The 18002-nt window shown below is 43.3% G+C and overlaps 1 pseudogene; it reads left to right on the forward strand.

Moving 5' to 3' along the window:
- Window positions 1-978: 978 nt before the first annotated feature.
- On the forward strand, window positions 979-3099 carry LOC124033467 (annotated as a pseudogene).
- The last annotated feature ends 14903 nt before the right edge of the window (window positions 3100-18002 follow it).

Genomic DNA, 18002 nt, shown 5'->3' on the forward strand with positions numbered 1-18002 from the left:
GTTCCTCTTCTGGGAGAGGAGGCTCTGGTTTGTTTTCACAAGTATCAATTCATTTCAACCCCTTAAGGAGCTCTGCTTAATAAGGCTGTTCTTTTTTTTACACCAGGTTTATCAGCTTTTAATATATCCAGTGGGGAATATTGTAGCATGGCATTAGAGGTAGCAAAGCTGTTGATTTGTATGAACTTCATGTATCTGTATCATGGATGTTGTATGGTATTTGGTATTTTATTAGGATCCCCATTAACTGTTGCAAAAGTAGTTCTTCCTGGGTTCCACACAAAACATGAAACATGACATAATACAGAACATGAATAGACACGAACATCTCAAGGACAGAACTACATATGGATGTATACTGACGTGTGCATGGTGTTGCATTGGAGTCATGTGCAGAACGGTCGTCATATACAACACACAGTGCATATTATAGGTTTGTTTTTCCGTCATCTGTATTACAAATAGCCCTCATTCTGTGCTTCATAATTCTCCCATCATCATAATCTTTAGCAACAACAGCCATCCTTACTTCACCCTGGTGGTGAAATATATCCCATCCAGGGAGCTGAGGCTTTGTTGATTAACCTGGTTGTTCTCATATCATAGTAGTGACTCAGTTCATAATATGACTCTGCTTCATCTCTCCCGCACCCTCCATCCCCCAGCCCTCCATCCCTCATCCCCAGCCCTCCATCCCTCATCCCCAAGCCCTCATCCCCCAGCCCTCCATCCCTCAGCCCTCCATCCCTCATCCCCAGCCCTCCATCCCTCATCCCCCAGCCCTCATCCCCCAGCCCTCCATCCCTCATCCCCCAGCCCTCCATCCCTCATCCCCCAGCCCTCCATCCCTCAGCCCTCCATCCCTCATCCCCCAGCCCTCCATCCCTAATCCCCCAGCCCTCCATCCCCCAGCCCTCCATCCCCCAACCCTCCATCCCTCAGCCCTCCATCCCCCAGCCCTCCATCCCCCAGCCCTCCATCCCTCATCCCTCATCCCTCAATCCCCCAGCCCTCCATCCCCCAGCCCTCCATCCCCCAGCCCTCCATCCCTCAGCCCTCCATCCCTCAGCCCTCCATCCCTCAGCCCTCCATCCCCCAGCCCTCCATCCCTCATCCCCCAGCCCTTCATCCCTCAGCCCTCCATCCCTCATCCCTCATCCCTCATCCCCCAGCCCTCCATCCCCCAGCCCTCCATCCCTCAGCCCTCCAACCCTCATCCCTCATCCCTCATCCCCCAGCCCTCCATCCCCCAGCCCTCCATCCCTCAGCCCTCCATCTCTCCATCCCTCAGCCCTCCATCCCTCATCCCTCATCCCCCAGCCCTCCATCCCCCAGCCCTCCATCCCCCAGCCCTCCATCCCTCATCCCTCATCCCTCATCCCTCATCCCCCAGCCCTCCATCCCTCAGCCCTCCATCCCCCAGCCCTCCATCCCTCATCCCCCAGCCCCCATCCCTCATCCCTCATCCCCCATCCCCCATCCCTCCATCCCCCAGGCCTCCATCCCCCAGCCCTCCATCCCTCAGCCCTCCATCCCTCCATCCCCCAGCCCTCCATCCCTCATCCCTCATCCCTCAATCCCCCAGCCCTCAATCCCCCAGCCCTCCATCCCCCAGCCCTCCATCCCTCAGCCCTCCATCCCTCAGCCCTCCATCCCTCAGCCCTCCATCCCCCATCCCTCCATCCCTCATCCCCCAGCCCTCCATCCATCAGCCCTCCATCCCTCATCCCTCATCCCCCAGCTCTCCATCCCCCAGCCCTCCATTCCTCAGCCCTCCATCCCTCCATCCCCCAGCCCTCCATCCCTCATCTCTCATCCCTCCATCCATCATCCCTCCATTCTTTGTCTTTCTATAGTTTCAAGTTATTGTGCTGCAGATGCTTTACCACCTACACTTCCATTATAATTTGTCAGTTGACAGTCAACAGGTCCTAACTATTTCAGGGATGAATTTCTCTGCATCTATGCAATGGCTTGTGTCCACATTTTCGGGGTAATTCATGTGTAACTATCATCATTCTTTCTCATTGAGCGCATTTTAGCCATGGAATAGAGCTCATCTCATTGATCTCATCTCTGTCCCTCTGAGGTAACCATCCCATTTGATGGTGCTGTCTCATATGAGAGATGTCTTTTCTCCAACGAAATATGGTTTTGACAACCTAGGCTTGTCACGCCTTGGTCATTGTAATTTGTGTTTTTGTTATATGTTTGGGTTGGCCAGGGTGTGACATGGGTTTATATGTTGTTTTCGTATTGGGGTTTGTAGTATTTGGGATCGCGGCTGATTAGGGGTGTGGTATAGGCTTGGCTGCCTGAGGCGATTCTCAATTAGAGTCAGGTGCTTCGCGTTGTCTCTGATTGGGAACCGTATTTAGGCAGCCTGACTTTCGCTTTGTATTTTGTGGGTGTTTGTTCCTGTCTCTGTGTGGTAGTCACCAGATAGGCTGTAATTAGTTTCACGTTCCGTTCTGTTGTTTTTGTATTTCAGTTATTTCATGTACCGCTATTCTGTTCATTAAAGTCATGAGTAACCTACACGCTGCATTTCGGTCCGACTTTCTTCATTCAACAGACGAACACCGTTACAAGGCTTTGGATTGAGGATTGAACGTGGGTGACTAAAGATATAATACAACATGGTGCATGCTATATTATTCCATGGTGTCTGAGGAATAGCACAATCCAGAAACAATGTGAACAGGATCTCTTCTCACTTTTCATTTGCTACAGGATAGCGTAGAGGTGAATTATTTATTTATGTTACGCAATCAGACACACACCGTTACCTGGAGAACACAGTTTACAACACAGTTGGAATATGACTACAGGTATGTAAACTGTGACAGCAGCTTCAAGAGGCATTCTGTCATTATCTATCAGTAACGTCACTGAGGCATTGACTCACAGGAGAATAAAATAGACACAGAAACAGTGCTGCAATTATTATTTTTTAAATAAAATGTCCTTTATTATTTTCCCCTAACCCTATCACCCCTCCTGTCACGCCTACTCCCGCTCCCCCTCTCCCTCTCCAGCTGTCACGATGTGTGCAACTGGTTGAAGGTAAGTCAGGTGCAGGAGAGCAGACATAGGTGATAACAGGTGCACTTTATTCATACCCAAGGAAAACAGAGATAACAGCCAAAGTACACCAACAAAACACACGGGTCAAAACACATACCCGGCGCAAACCAGCCTGATGCGAACCACACGTAACAAAACAATTCCACACACAGACATGGGGGGAACAGAGTAATATACATTTAGTCAGATGAGGGAATGTGAACCAGGTGTGCGGAAAACCAAGACAAAACAAATGGAAAATGAAAGGTAGAGCGGCGATGGCTAGAAGACTGGTGACGCCGAACGCCGCCTGAACAAGGAGAGGGACCGACTTCGGCGGAAGTCGTGACAGTACCCCACCTTGATGCTAGGCTCCAGCAGCGAGTCGACACCGGCCTTGGGGACGACCCGGAGGGCGAAGTACAGGGCGATCCAGATGAAGATGATGGAACTCCCGCAGCATAGAAGGCTCCAAGACATCCTCCACCGGGACCCAGCATCTCTCCTTCGGACTGTACCCCTCCCAGTCCACAAGGTACTGAAGGCCCCTCCCCCGACACCTCGAATCCAATATGGAGCGAATGGAGTACGCCGGGGCCCCTTCGATGTCAAAAGGGGGTGGAAGAACCTCTGACACCTCAGACTCCTGGAGCGGCCCAGCCACCACTGGCCTGAGGAGGGTTAATACGGTAATCGGGGGGAAGCTGTAACCGGTAACTAACCTTTTTAAGTCTTATCAGGACTTTAAATGGCCCCACAAACCGTGGCCCCAGCTTCCGGCAGGGCAGGCGGAGGGGCAGGTTTTGGATCGAGAGCCAGACCCGGGCCCCCGATGCGAACACCGGAGCCTCACTGCAGCACGGCCCGCTGGAGGTGAACATGGACGGCGCCCAGGTCTATTCTGCACGCCTGAACCAGTCGTCCACCATAGGAGCCTCGGTCTGACTGATGCCAAGGTGCCAAAACCGGCTGGTACCCCAGTTCGCACTGGAAGGGGGAGAGGTTAGTACAGGAGTGGCGCAGCGAGTTCTGAGCCATCACGGCCCAGGGCACGAAAGCCGCCCACTTCCCCGGCCGGTCCTGACAATACGACCGCAGAAACCTACCCACATCCTGGTGAAAACCCCAGACGTTCCATGAAGGTCCTCCAGACCCTCAAAGTGAACTGGGGACCCCGATCAGACACTCGGAAGTTTACAAACACTTAGGTTGGAGTCATTAAAACTCATTTTCAACCACTCCACAAATGTCTTGTTAAACCATAGTTTTGGCAAGTCGGTTAGGACATCTACTTTTTCACAATTGTTTACAGACAGATTATTTCAATTCCAGTGGGTCAGAAGTTTACATACTCCAAGTTGACTGTGCCTTTAAACAGCTTGGAAAATTCCAGAATATTATGTAATGGCTTTAGAAGCGTCTGTTAGGCTAATTGACATCATTTGAGTCAATTGCAGGTGTAACTGTGGTTGTATTTCTAGGCATACCTTCAAACTCAGTGCCTCTATGCTTGACATCATGGGAAAATGAAAATAAAATCAGCAAAGACCTCAGAAAATAAATTGTAGACCTCCACAAGTCTGGTCCATCCGTGGGAGCAATTTCCAAATGCCTGAAGGTACCACGTTCATCTGTACAAACAATAGTACGCAAGTATAAACACCATGGGACCACGCAGCCATCATACCGCTCAGGAAGGAGACGCGTTCTGTCTCCTAGAGATGAACGTAATTTGGTGCAAAAAGTGCAAAACAATCCCAGAACAACAGCAAAGGACCTTGTGAAGATGCTGAAGGAAACGTGTACAAAAGTATCTATATCCACAGTAAAACGAGGCCTATATCGACATAACCTTCCTTGCTGCTCAGCAAGGAAGAAGCCACTGCTCCGAAACAGCCATAAAAAAGGACAAAGATCGGACTTTTTAGAGCTGTTCTGTTCTGATTAAACAAAATATAATTGTTTGGCCATAAGGACCATTGTTATGTTTGGAAGAAAAAGGGGGTGGCTTGCAAGCCGAAGAACACCATCCCAACCGTGAAGCACAGGGGTGGCAGCATTATGTTCTGGGGTGCTTTGCTGCAGGAGGGACTGGTGCACTTCAAAATAGATGGCATCATGAGGATGGAAAATTTGGATATATTGAAGCAACATCTCAAGACATCAGTGACTTTTCAAATCACCCAGCAGTGCTATTTGCAGAGTTAGCTCCAGGTAAATGTTGCAATTCTTCAGCCATTCCTGAACCTGCGACCAAAAACAAGCTACATATGAAGCTACTTATGGACAGTAACAAAACAAATGATCTAATGATTCTGTCTCTTCGCTGTAAAAATTTGCAGAGCTGGGATGGTTGTATCCCCCATGTATATAACGTTCTAATCATTTTAATTGAAAAACTCTACATTTTGAATCCGGTGTCATTTTGTGTATAAGTTCATAAACCATGTGCCATGGAATCACTACAGTGCTGTAACGTGTTAGAGCTATTGTCAAATACTTTTTGAGAACATGTATGTCGAGGCCTGGTGCCTTTTACATCCACAAAGACATATGACTCGTTAGCTAGCTGGATGTACAGTACTGTGATTGGTTGTCTTTGAGGCTAGGGAGATGAGGGTGGACATGCATTGAGACAAGCAGAAAGTGGCCTCTACTGTCTAATATAGTGTACACACCTTACACTTAAGCAGAGACATTTCCATTATTCCATTATTGTGAGCACAATGCTAAAGTTTAATATCAGTCATTACACAGACAAGAAAATCATATTATTTTCACCAATATTTGAGGCTATGAGATCTGGAACCATTGTGCTTTCTGGAGTCATGATTGAAATTGACTCAGTAGTTTGAATCGGAGTGTAAAAGATTAGTTACTATTCACAAGTCAGTGTAAGTCAGCGGGCTAATCAGAGCAGCAAATCAGAGCACCAAATCAGAGCACCAAATTGGAGCACAAAATCAGAGCACCAGAAATGGAGGAACATCACCTTCTGAGTATTCTGGAAACTCCCAGTGTTATGACTGAATGGGAATTATAGATGGTTATGATTTTATGGAAGTCTGTAGGTTATTCAAGGTAACAGTGTCTAAAGTACAAACTACAAAATCAATATCCTGAAGAAACAATGGATGTACACTAGCAGTGCCTCCTGTTAATGTTAGTGTGAAAAAATGGATACAACCTCATTACTCAGTGAGATGCACAGTCCCGTTTCGAAAAGAGCCTTGTAAAATGAACATACAGTATGTGCTAATTGTCCCATTTACTGTAGACAGCAATGCTGTAACTTCTCTACCGCAGGATGTCATTAGCTAAATGGACCACAATAAGTCTTCACCTCCATGCCTCACTGTTGGAGAATAGAAAGACCTAAACTGGATCGATCAGTAAAGAAGGCAGAATGAAGCTGTGAGCACTTAAGAGAATCAAGCTGAGGAGTCACTGAGTGGAAGGTGCCAATTCATTAGAATATAACAAACATGATTATTCTGGCTGGTTGGACACTTACTGCAGCTTAAGAGGCAAATTTCCTAACATAGGCCTATACCATTACTCCATATACAAACTTATACATACGAACAGCAACTTAGACACAAACAATGACTACATCTAATCTGCCCAGACCCACATGCTCACACCTCCATCCCTAGTGCCTGCATTATTGTTTGCCACTTGGCATAAATTGTTCCAAGTTATTGTTCTCGGTCGCGCATGCAATTTGAGAAGGCATTCAGTTGTACAACTGACTAGGTATCCCCCTATCCCTTTCAAAATGTAAATAAATCATTAGATCTTTCCTTTGTGTCAATGATGGCTGGTTGATTGACTTCCAAGTTTTTAGTATACGTTTTTTCAAGATGAGTGATGAGAAGAGAATCGTCCAGGCTATTGGGTATCTCACCACCATATGCCATGTCTTGAACAGTGGAGGCTTCTCAGAGGAGGAAGGGGAGGACCATACTCCTCATTTAATTTCATAAATATTTAAATTGTAAAACATTTAAAAAATTATCCTTTAGATAAAACTATACTAAATATAATCACATAGCGGGGCAAAAAAGTATTTAGTCAGCCACCAATTGTGCAAGTTCTCCCACATAAAAAGATGAGGCCTGTAATTTATCATAGGTACACAACTATGACAGACAAAATGAAAAAAAAATCTCCAGAATATCACATTGAATTAATTATGAATTTGCAAATTAGGGTGGAAAAGAAGTATTTGGTCAATAAAAGATTCTCAATACTTTGTTGTATACCCTTTGTTGGCAATGACAGAGGTCAAACGTTTTCTGTAAGTTTTCACAAGGTTTTCACACACTGTGCTGGTATTTTGGCCCATTCCTCCATACAGATCTTCTCTAGAGCAGTGATGTTTGGGGGCTGTTGCTGGGCAACACAGACTTTCAACTCCCTCCAAAGATTTATGATCTGGAGACTGGCTAGGACACTCCAGGACCTGGAAATGCTTCTTACGAAACTGATGCTGATGGAAGGAGGTTTTCACTCAAAATCTCACGATACATGGCCCAATTAATTATTTTCTTTACACGGATCAGTCGTCTTGGTCCCTTTGCAGAAAAACAGCCCCAAAGCATGATGTTTTCATTCCCATGCTTCACAGTAGATATGGTGTTCTTTGGATGCAACTCAGCATTCTTTGTTCTCCAAACACGACGAGTTGAGTCTGACATTCTCCCAATCTTCTTCTGGATCATCCAAATGCTCTCTAGCAAACTTCTGATGGGCCTGGACATGTACTGGCTTAAGCAGGGGGACACGTCTGGCACTGCAGGATTTGAGTCCCTGGCGGAGTAGTGTGTTACTGATGGTAGGCTTTGTTACTTTTGTCCCAGCTCTCTGCAGGTCATTCACTAGGTCCCCCCGTGTGGTCCTGGAATTTTTTGCTCACCGTTCTTGTGATCATTTTGACCCCACGGGGTGAGATCTTGCATGGAGCCCCAGATCGAGGGAGATTATTAGTGGTCTTGCATGTCTTCCATTTCCTAAAAATTGCTCCCACAGTTGATTTCTTCAAACCAAGCTGCTTACCTATTGCAGATTGTCTTCCCAGCCTGGTGCAGGTCTACAATTTTGTTTCTGGTGTCCTTTGACAGCTCTTTGGTCTTGCCCATAGTAGAGTTTGGAGTGTGACTGTTTGAGGTTGTGGACAGGTCTTTTATACTGATAACAAGTTCAAACAGGTGCCACAGGTAACGAGTGGAGGACAGAGGAGCCTCTTAAAGAAGAAGTTACAGGTCTGTGAGAGCCAGAAATCTTGCTTCTATGTAGGTGACCAAATACTTATTTTCCACCATAATTTGCAAATAAATAAATTAAAAATCCTACAATGTGATTCTGGATTTTTCCTAATTTTGTCTGTCATAGTTGAAGTGTACCTATGATGAATTACAGGCTTCTCATCTTTTTAAGTGGGAGAACTTGCACAATTGGTGGCTGACTAAATGCTTTTTTGCCCCACTGTATCCCTAAATAACTGATTAAAACACACCATTTTGCAAAGAAATTGTCAAAAATAGTAAAAGCACTCTGTAGGGTAGAACCATGGTGTAGCCGGAGGACAACTAGCTTCCGTCCTCCTCTGGGTACATTGACTTCAATACAAAACCTAGGAGGCTCATGGTCCTTCCATAGACTTACACAGTAATTATGACAAATTCCGGAGGACCTCCTCCAGCCCATCAGAGCTCAGCATGAACTGAGATGTTGTTCACCTAATCAAAGGATCAGAGAATTAATCTAGTACTGAAAGCATAAGCTTCAGCTAGCTAGCACTGGAGTGTATAACATGTGGTGAGTAGTTGACTCAGAAAGAATGACAATAGTTGAACAGTTTTGAACAAATTATTTTCTTCCAAAATGAAGAAGCAAGTGAGAAATAGAGAGAGATTGAATGTGTCATTTTTTTGTTTCACTTACTTAGCTATCAAATGCAGCTAGCTAGTTTAGCCTACTGAAACACCCTGCTCAAACACAGGGATGCAATGTTAGCTAGCTGGCTATGACTTTGCAACTCTTCCAAGTCAAGGTAAGCTTTTGTTATTATTATTTTTTTGCCAAAGGGGCCCGCCGGTGTAACTGTACTGATTGTACACCAACATCACTGCATGATTGTAGCAAGTTTACTAACGTGTTAGTTCTATTAGCTATGCTGACTATGACATTACTTTAGCTAGTATGGTGACAATGATTTATGCTGTGTGCAGCGATTTGGTTTGGAAAGGTTTTCGCCTGGTCACGTACAGCCGATTTGTTTTGCATTGATGTCCACAAACGAAGGGAGGAGATGAGGAGGAGAGGGTATAGATGTGAAAAGGAATACAATGTGACTGCTATGAAAGTGAACTGTGTTTAAGTGTGTTCAGGGGTGTATTCATTCCACCGATTCTGTTGAAAAAACGTTTCTTAAACGGAAGCAAACGAGCAAAACGGGGATAAACATACCTGAATGTGTCCAATAGAAACTCTCATTTGCAACTGTTGGACTACTGATTACACGCTATATTAACTAGATGCAGGCAAGAGTGTACAAGGCGGCATTGAATGTCAGTGTCCATGTGTCATTGTCTGTCATCATATTTGTCTCGACCTGTGTGCATCTACGTTGTAAACGTTCACTCATAGGCTAGGTTGTAGCAACCTCATGATGGTATAGGGAAAATTCTAGTATCATGTAGTAGCCTAAACCTATCGCTGTTACATTGAACTGGGTGAATGAGAGAGTCATCCAATATGCTGTAATAGAAATAAGACCATGCCCGTGAATTTTTTTGTTGTCCTCCCTCATCTTAAATGGCACTGACTTCCACTGGTCTTGAAGTATGCAGACAGACGGATTAAAATTATGTTTACATTGTAGTACTTCTGACAGCGAACTTTCTAGCTCACTTTCAGACCATTCTCTTTTATCTATCGCTCGAAAGAAAATACCACTACCTTTAATTGGTACTGTAACAGCAAACACACTTGAGCTTATGTAATGTCTATGCTGATCCCTATGCAACAGCGATCTGTATAACATGGATATACTGTATGTCTGTAGATAAGAGCATACAGCATGGGGCATGGGGCATTGTAAGATGCTTGTGGCTTTAAGGATGTTGACTCAAACATAATGACACCAATGATGATGAATGTGTAACGTTGGTTGTTTGGAGACCAAGGCGCAGCGTAATTTGTCGTCAAATTTATTTAAATGAGAATCAGCAACAAAATAACAAAGTGAAACCAAAACGAACGTACCGTTCCATAGGCTACAAGAGCTGTACAAAAACAAGATCCCACAACATAGGTAGGAAAAAAGGTATGATTCCCAATCAGAGACAACGATAGACAGCTGCCTCTGATTGGGAACCACTCGGCCAAACAAAGAAATACAAAACATAGAATGCCCACCCCACATCACACCCTGACCTCACCAAATAGAGAAATAAAACAGCTCTAAGGTCAGGGCATGAAAGTACCCCCCCCCCCCCATGGAGGCTTTGTGCCATGGATCATCACTGGAGGCTTCGTGCCATGGATCATCACTGGAGGCTTCTGGCCATGGATCATCACTGGAGGCTTCTGGCCATGGATCATCACTGGAGGCTTCTGGCCATGGATCATCACTGGAGGCTTAGTGCCATGGATCCTCACTGGAGGCTTAGTGCCATGGATTATCACTGGAGGCTTCATAAGTGGAACCGGAACAGGTCTCACCGGACTGAGACGTACTGGAAGCCTGGTGCGTGGAGCAGGCACCGGATACACTTGGCCGTTGAGGAGCACTGGAGGTCTCAAGCGTAGAGCTGGCACAACCCTTCCTGGCTGGATGGTTACTTTAGCCCGGCCAATGCTGGGAGCTGGAATATAGAGCACCGGGCTGTGACTGCGCACTGGAGTCATGGTGGGCATCATTGCTCCACACGGTGCCCGACAGGTCACACGGTAAGCACGGGGAGCTGGCTCAGGTCTAAACCCTGATTCCCCCAATCTCTCCAAAAACTTTTTGGGAGCTGCCTCTCGGGCTTCCGTGCTAGCCGTGACCCCTTGTATAGTTGCTCCCTCCGTCTGCTCCCATGGGAGGCGATCCTTCCCAGCCAGGATCTCCTCAAACGTCCAGGATCCTTTACCATTCAGAATGTCCTCCCACGTCCATTCCTCCTGACCACGCTGCTTGGTCTTTTTGTGGTGGGATCTTCTGTACCTTTCATTGTTTGAAGGAGACCAAGGCGCAGCGTAATTTGTGGTCATCAAATGTATTTAAATTAGTAACAGTAACAAAATAACAAAGTAAAACCAAAACGAACTTATCCCACAACATAGGTGGGAAAAAAGGCTACCTAAGTATGATTCCCAATCAGAAACAACGATAGACAGCTGCCTCTGATTGGGAACCACACATTCGGCCAAACACAAAGAAATACAAAACATAGAACGCCCACCCCACATCACACCCTGACCTCACCAAATAGAGAAATAAAACATCTAAGGTCAGGGAGTGACAGAATGTCTGTGTACTATGGTAAATTGTGATTGTTTGGTCGTGCAGATCTCAGCTATACTAGGTCTTTTATTCGACACTGAGGTGAAGACAAATTTGTGATAATTGTGTAATCATGTCATCCTGGGCTTGGTGGATAGCCTGACCACATCTCTCACTGCAATCATCCTTGGTCGTCCAAGGGTTTCTAGCATACTCAGTGATCCCATGGTGCTATCTAAAAGGAGTCCTTTTAAAATATCCTACTTTCTTTGCTACAGTATTGATTTGTTTTATATTTTACGTGGAATAATTTAAACCAGTTAGTTTAAATATCGTTATGAATATTATTAGAGCAGCTAAACCCAAGTGGTCTTCTATTGCAAAAATCACTGAAGCTGAAGACATACAGTTGAAGTCGGAAGTTTATAAACACTTAGGTTGGAGTCATTAAAACTCATTTTCAACCACTCCACAAATGTCTTGTTATACCATAGTTTTGGCAAGTCGGTTAGGACGTCTACTTTGTGTATGACGCAAGTCATTTTTCCAACAGATGTTTACAGACAGATTATTTCACTGTATCACAATTCCATTGGGTCAGAAGTTTACATACACTAAATTTACAATGCTTTTAAACAGCTTGGAAAATTCCAGAAAATGATGTCATGGCTTTAGAAGTTGGGCTAATTGACATAATTTGAGTCAATTACAAGTGTAACTGTGGATGTATTTCAAGGACTACCTTCAAACTCAGTGCCTCTTTGCTTGACATTGGGAAAATCAAAAGAAAGCCAAAACAAATTGTAGACCTCCACGTCCGGTTCATCATTGGGAGCAATTTCCAAATGCCTGAAGGTACCACATTCACCTGTACAAACAATAGTACGCAAGTATAAACACCATGGGACCAGGCAGCCATAATACCGCTCAGGAAGGAGACTTTGGTGCGAAAACTGCAAATCTATCCCAGAACAGCAAAGGACCTTGTGATGATGCTGGAGGAAACGGTACAAAATTGTCTATATCCACAGTAAAACAAGTCCTATATCGACATATCCTGAAAGGCCGCTCAGCAAGGAAGAAGCCACTGCTCCAAAAAAGCCAGACTACGGTTTGCAACTGCACATGGGGACAAATATCGTACTTTTTTGGAGAAATGTCCTCTGGTCTGATGAACATAAAATAGAACTGTTTGGCCATAATGACCATCGTTATGTTTGGAGGGAAAAGGGGGTGGCTTGCAAGCCGAAGAACACCATCTCAACCGTGAAGAACGGGTGTGGCAGCATCATGTTCTGGGGCTGCTTTGCTGCAGGAGGGACTGATGCACTTCACAAAATAGATGGAATCATGAGGCTGGAAAATTATGTGGATATGTTGAAACAACATCTCAAGACAGTAGTCAGGAAGTTAAAGCGTCATCGCAAATGGGTCTTCCAAATGGACAATGACTCAAGCATACTTCAAAGTTGTGGCAAAATGTGTTAAGGACAACAAAGTCAAGGCATTGGAGTGGCCATCAAAGCCCTGACCTCAATCCTATAGAAAATTTGTGTGCAGAGCTGAGAAAGCCTCTGCTAGCAAGGAGGCCAACAAACCTGAGTCTGTTACACCAGCTCTGTCAGGAGGAATGGGCCAAAATTCACCCAACTTACTGTGGGAAGCTTGTGGAAGGCTACCCAAAACGTTTGACCCAAGTTAAGAAATTTAAAGGCCATGCTACCAAATACTATTTGAGTGTACTGGGAATGTGATGAAAGAAATAAAAGCTGAAATAAATTATTCTCTACTATTATAACATTTCACATTCTTAAAATAAAGTGGTGATCTGTCATAGGCTGTCATAGTTGAAGTGTACCTATGATGAAAATGACAGGCCTCATCTTTTTAAGTGGGAGAACTTGCACAATTGGTGGCTGACTAAATACTTTAATTCTCCCACTGTATCTCTAACTTTAAGCATCAGCTGTTAGAGCAGCTTACCGATCAATGTACATGTATACCCAACTACCTCATCCCCATATTGTTATCTATCTTCTTGATCTTTTGCACCCCAGTATCTCCACTTGCACATCATCTGCACATCTATCACTCCAGTATTAATGCTAAATTGTAATTATTTCGCCTCTATGGCCTATTTACCTGTTTGTCAGTGTCTTCATGGACAATATATGTAGGCCTACTTGGGCAAACGAGATGAATAATGACGTATATTCTTCCTTATAAAGTCAAAGTATGGGCGCTATGAAAGTGACATGAATAGGAATATTACGACATGTTTTCAACATGTCCCTGTTTCACAGACACATAAAATCATTATTACTGCACCAGGCCATTCAATGTTAATAGGGTGACAGCTTACAGTGTAGAATTGCAACGGTTCAGTGGATAAAATGGGATTGTGTTTTTGATACCATCTTCAACTGAACGCCACGGAGTCCATACAGAGTGGATATCAACACAAGCCCATGCAACTAAACTGAATGTAATCCCAGTTAAACTAATGTCTCATTATAGACCTGAACTCTGCATGGAGGACCTCGCCAAATCACTACCTGTTCAAAATAACACATGTCCATTCCAAACTATAACTGGATTGTTCAGATTGACTTCAAAAACTTTTTGATTTATTGAAAATGGATTCATGTTGCGATTGTGGCATTGCATCAATTAAATATTGTTCTTAATGTGAAGTTCACACACAATCCTCTGATTTTTCATATATGCCCATTGTTTGATTAAACCAGTGGACCAAAAATAGTGTATAAGAGATAATACGAAATATTTTGCTGTGGCTCTTATGTGGACGATGTTAAAAAACAGTTGTTGGTCTGATATGCTTTATAAGGAACATTCAGATGCTGCACTTGATTAATTTATTGATAAACGTGCACCTGTTAAGAAACTGACTGTTAGAACTGTTAAGGCTCCATGGATTGATGAGGAATTGAAAAACTGTAAGGCTGAAAGAAAATGGTCAAATGGAGTGGCTAATAAGTCTGGCTGCACATCAGAAATAGAAGGACTAAAAACAAACAAAATATAACTATTGTAAAATAGATTGTGTCTGTAAAATGTGTATAAGATGTATAAACTGAAGGTTGAAGCCTAAGTGTTTATTAGTTTACTCCAATTGGGGGAAGGGTGGTAGGGTTTGCAGGGAATAATAAAGGTATATTCTTAAAAATGGGATGTGTATGTATATATGTATGTATGCATGCGTGTATGTATATATATATATTTACCCCAAAAATATGGGGGATTGGAAATGATACGGACAATTACATTGATGGAAGCAACAATCTTTCCTCAATATTAAGCTGATCCAACCCTTAAAAATAAAAATAATTTTAAAAGGCCTGGCTGCACATCTGACCGGCTGACTTACTGCAAATTTGAGAAATTATGTAACTAATCTCAACAAAGAAGAAGAAACTATATTATGAAGCCAAGATCGATTATATAAAGAATGACGTAAAAAAACTTTCAATAAAATTACGGGCAGAAAGAAAAAATTCAAATCCATCTTTCATCAAATCAGACGGCTTATTCATCTCAAAACCATTTTATGTTGGCAATTATTTGAATGATTACTTCATTGGCAAAGTGGGCAAATTTAGGCAGGAAATAACAACAATGAACAGTGAGTTATCGTAGTCATTTTTAAAAACAATTTTTAAAGTTAGTCTGGGAGAGGTGGAAAAATGACAATAATGACAAACCTCCTGGCATTGACAACTTAGATCGGAAGTTACTGAGGATGGTAGCTGACTCTATAGCCACTCCTATCGGTCATATCTTTAATCTGAGCCTCGAGGAAAGTCTTTGTCCTCAGGCCTGGAGGGAAGCCTCAGTCCTTCCACTACCCAAGAGTGGTAAAGTGGCCTTTACTGCAGACCTGTCCGCTTGCTGCCAGCTTCTAGTCAACTGTTTGAAAAAATTGTGTTTAACCAAATACAATGCTACTTCTCTGTAAACCAATTAACAACAGACTTCCAGCATGCTTATAGAAAAGGGCGCTCAACATGTACTGCACTGACACAACTGACTGATGAATATTACGGGAGCTATACTCTTAGATTTCAGTGCAGCCTTTGATATTATTGACCATAACCTGTTGTTGAGAAAACTTGTGTTATGGCTTTTCAATCTCTGCCATATTGTGGATTCAGAGCTATCTAATAGAACAGAGGGTTTTCTTTAATGGAATCTTCTCTATAATGTAAACATTGTAAAGTGTGGTGTACCGCAGGGCAGCTCTCTAGACCCTCTACTCTTTTCTATTTTTACCAATGACCTGCCACTGGCATTAAACAAAGCATGTATGTCCATGTATGCTGATTATTCAACCATATACACATCAGCAACCACAGCTAATGAATTCACTGAAACCCTTTAACAAAGAGCTGCAGTCTGTTTTGGAATGGGTGGCCAGTAATATACTGGTCCTGAACATCTCTAAAACTATGAGCATTGTATTTGGTACAAATCATTCCCTAAGTTCTAGTCCTCAGCTGAATCTTGTAATGAATGGTGTGGCTGTTGAATAAGTTGAGGAGACTAAATTATGCGGTGTTACCTTCGATTGTAAACTGTCATGGTCAAAACACATAGATTCAATGGTTGCAAAGATGGGAAGAGATCTGACTAATACAGAGACTACTTTTTTGACACCACACTCCGCAAAGCAAGTCCTGCAGACTCTAGTTTTATCTTATCTTGATTATCGTCCAGTCATGTGATCAAGTGCTGCAAAGAAAGACCTAGTTAAACTGCAGCTGGTCTAGAACAGAGTGGCACGTTTTGTTATTCATTGTAATCATAGGGCTAATATTAAAACTATGCATGCTAGGCTCTCTTGGCTAAAAGTTGAGGAAATCTCTGACTGTCACTTCTTGTTTTTATAAGAAACAATGTGTTGGAAATTCCATGATGTTTGCATAATCATCTTACACACACACACACACACACACACACACACACACACACACACACACACACACACACACACACACACACACACACACACACACACACACACACACACACACACACACACACACACACACACACACACACACACACACACACACACACGCCACCTGGGTTTTTTTCACAGTTGTAATGGATGTCTTCGGGAGAAAGAGAGGAGGACCAAAGCGCAGCGTGGTAAGTGTTCATGATGTAATATTCAATGAAACAAACTGAACACTGAAGTACAAAAACAATAAAGTGAACGAAGGAAAACCGAAACAGTGTCGTGTGGACCAAGCACTCACACGGAAAACAAACACCCACAAACCAAAAGTGAAACCCAGGCTATCTAAGTATGATTCTCAATCAGAGACAACTAACGACACCTGCCTCTGATTGAGAACCATACTAGGCTGAACACAAAAACCAACATAGAAAAACAAACATAGACTGCCCACCCCAACTCACGCCCTAACCATACTAAAACAAAGAATAATAGAACTATGGTCAGAACGTGACAACAGTCCCCAGGTCCAGAACAAATTCAAGGAAATGTACAATATTATATAGAGCCATGAGTGCATAAAAAATCCTTCCATCTTATATAGCACAAGTGGAACAGCAAACCTGGTTTAAAAAAACAACAAATAAAGCAACATCTCACGACACAAAACATCTCTCCCATGTGGCCTACTTGTTGTTGTGTGTGTACTTTGTAACTGATAGATGCACACACACTACACTACATGTAAATTGTAAAGTCTTTTGTCTGTAATGTCTTTTTCGGTATATGTCAGACCCCAGTAAGACTAGCTGTCAACATTGATGGCTAATGGGGATCCTAATTTATCAAATCAAATACCACAACCAAAAAGGGCATCCCCAATATGACTTATACTGTACACAATCAATTGACAGGACCTTTTTACCAAGACACCTCCATGGTATGTATTTATAATTTATTGTAGTGATTGTAAGAGGTTTTATTTATAATATAGCTATACTTAAACAGAGTCTGTAGACCTACAGTCATGACATGTCTCAGTGAGTTCCTCACTCCCATTGCTTTACCAATTGGCTGATCTGAGAATGCGCTCTGAACTCCTGAACCATTAAATTGCAATGACTCATAGTTTGTCGTCCATCTTCCTTCAACAATTCATATTCTGATTACCAATAAGCCATGAAATAGAGGAGAATAGACTGTCCATGTACCTTGATCAAATGCACTCTGAGTAGGAGGAACTAGTGTTGCATGAGGGACATGACCTTAACAGGACTTTATTCCTCAAATGGCTTTTAAAAAACCTTTGCTAGGTGGATTGGATAATCGCATTCTGAATTCAAGCATTAATGGTCCATATCAACCATAAAACATGTATTTTACAAACCAATGAAATAATGCTTCAATTCATTACTAACTGGGGTCGTCCCCATAGCCTCAGGCATTCATGTGTAATAATTGGAA

Source organism: Oncorhynchus gorbuscha, linkage group LG04, assembly GCF_021184085.1.
Source record: "Oncorhynchus gorbuscha isolate QuinsamMale2020 ecotype Even-year linkage group LG04, OgorEven_v1.0, whole genome shotgun sequence".
Taxonomy (NCBI): domain Eukaryota; kingdom Metazoa; phylum Chordata; class Actinopteri; order Salmoniformes; family Salmonidae; genus Oncorhynchus; species Oncorhynchus gorbuscha.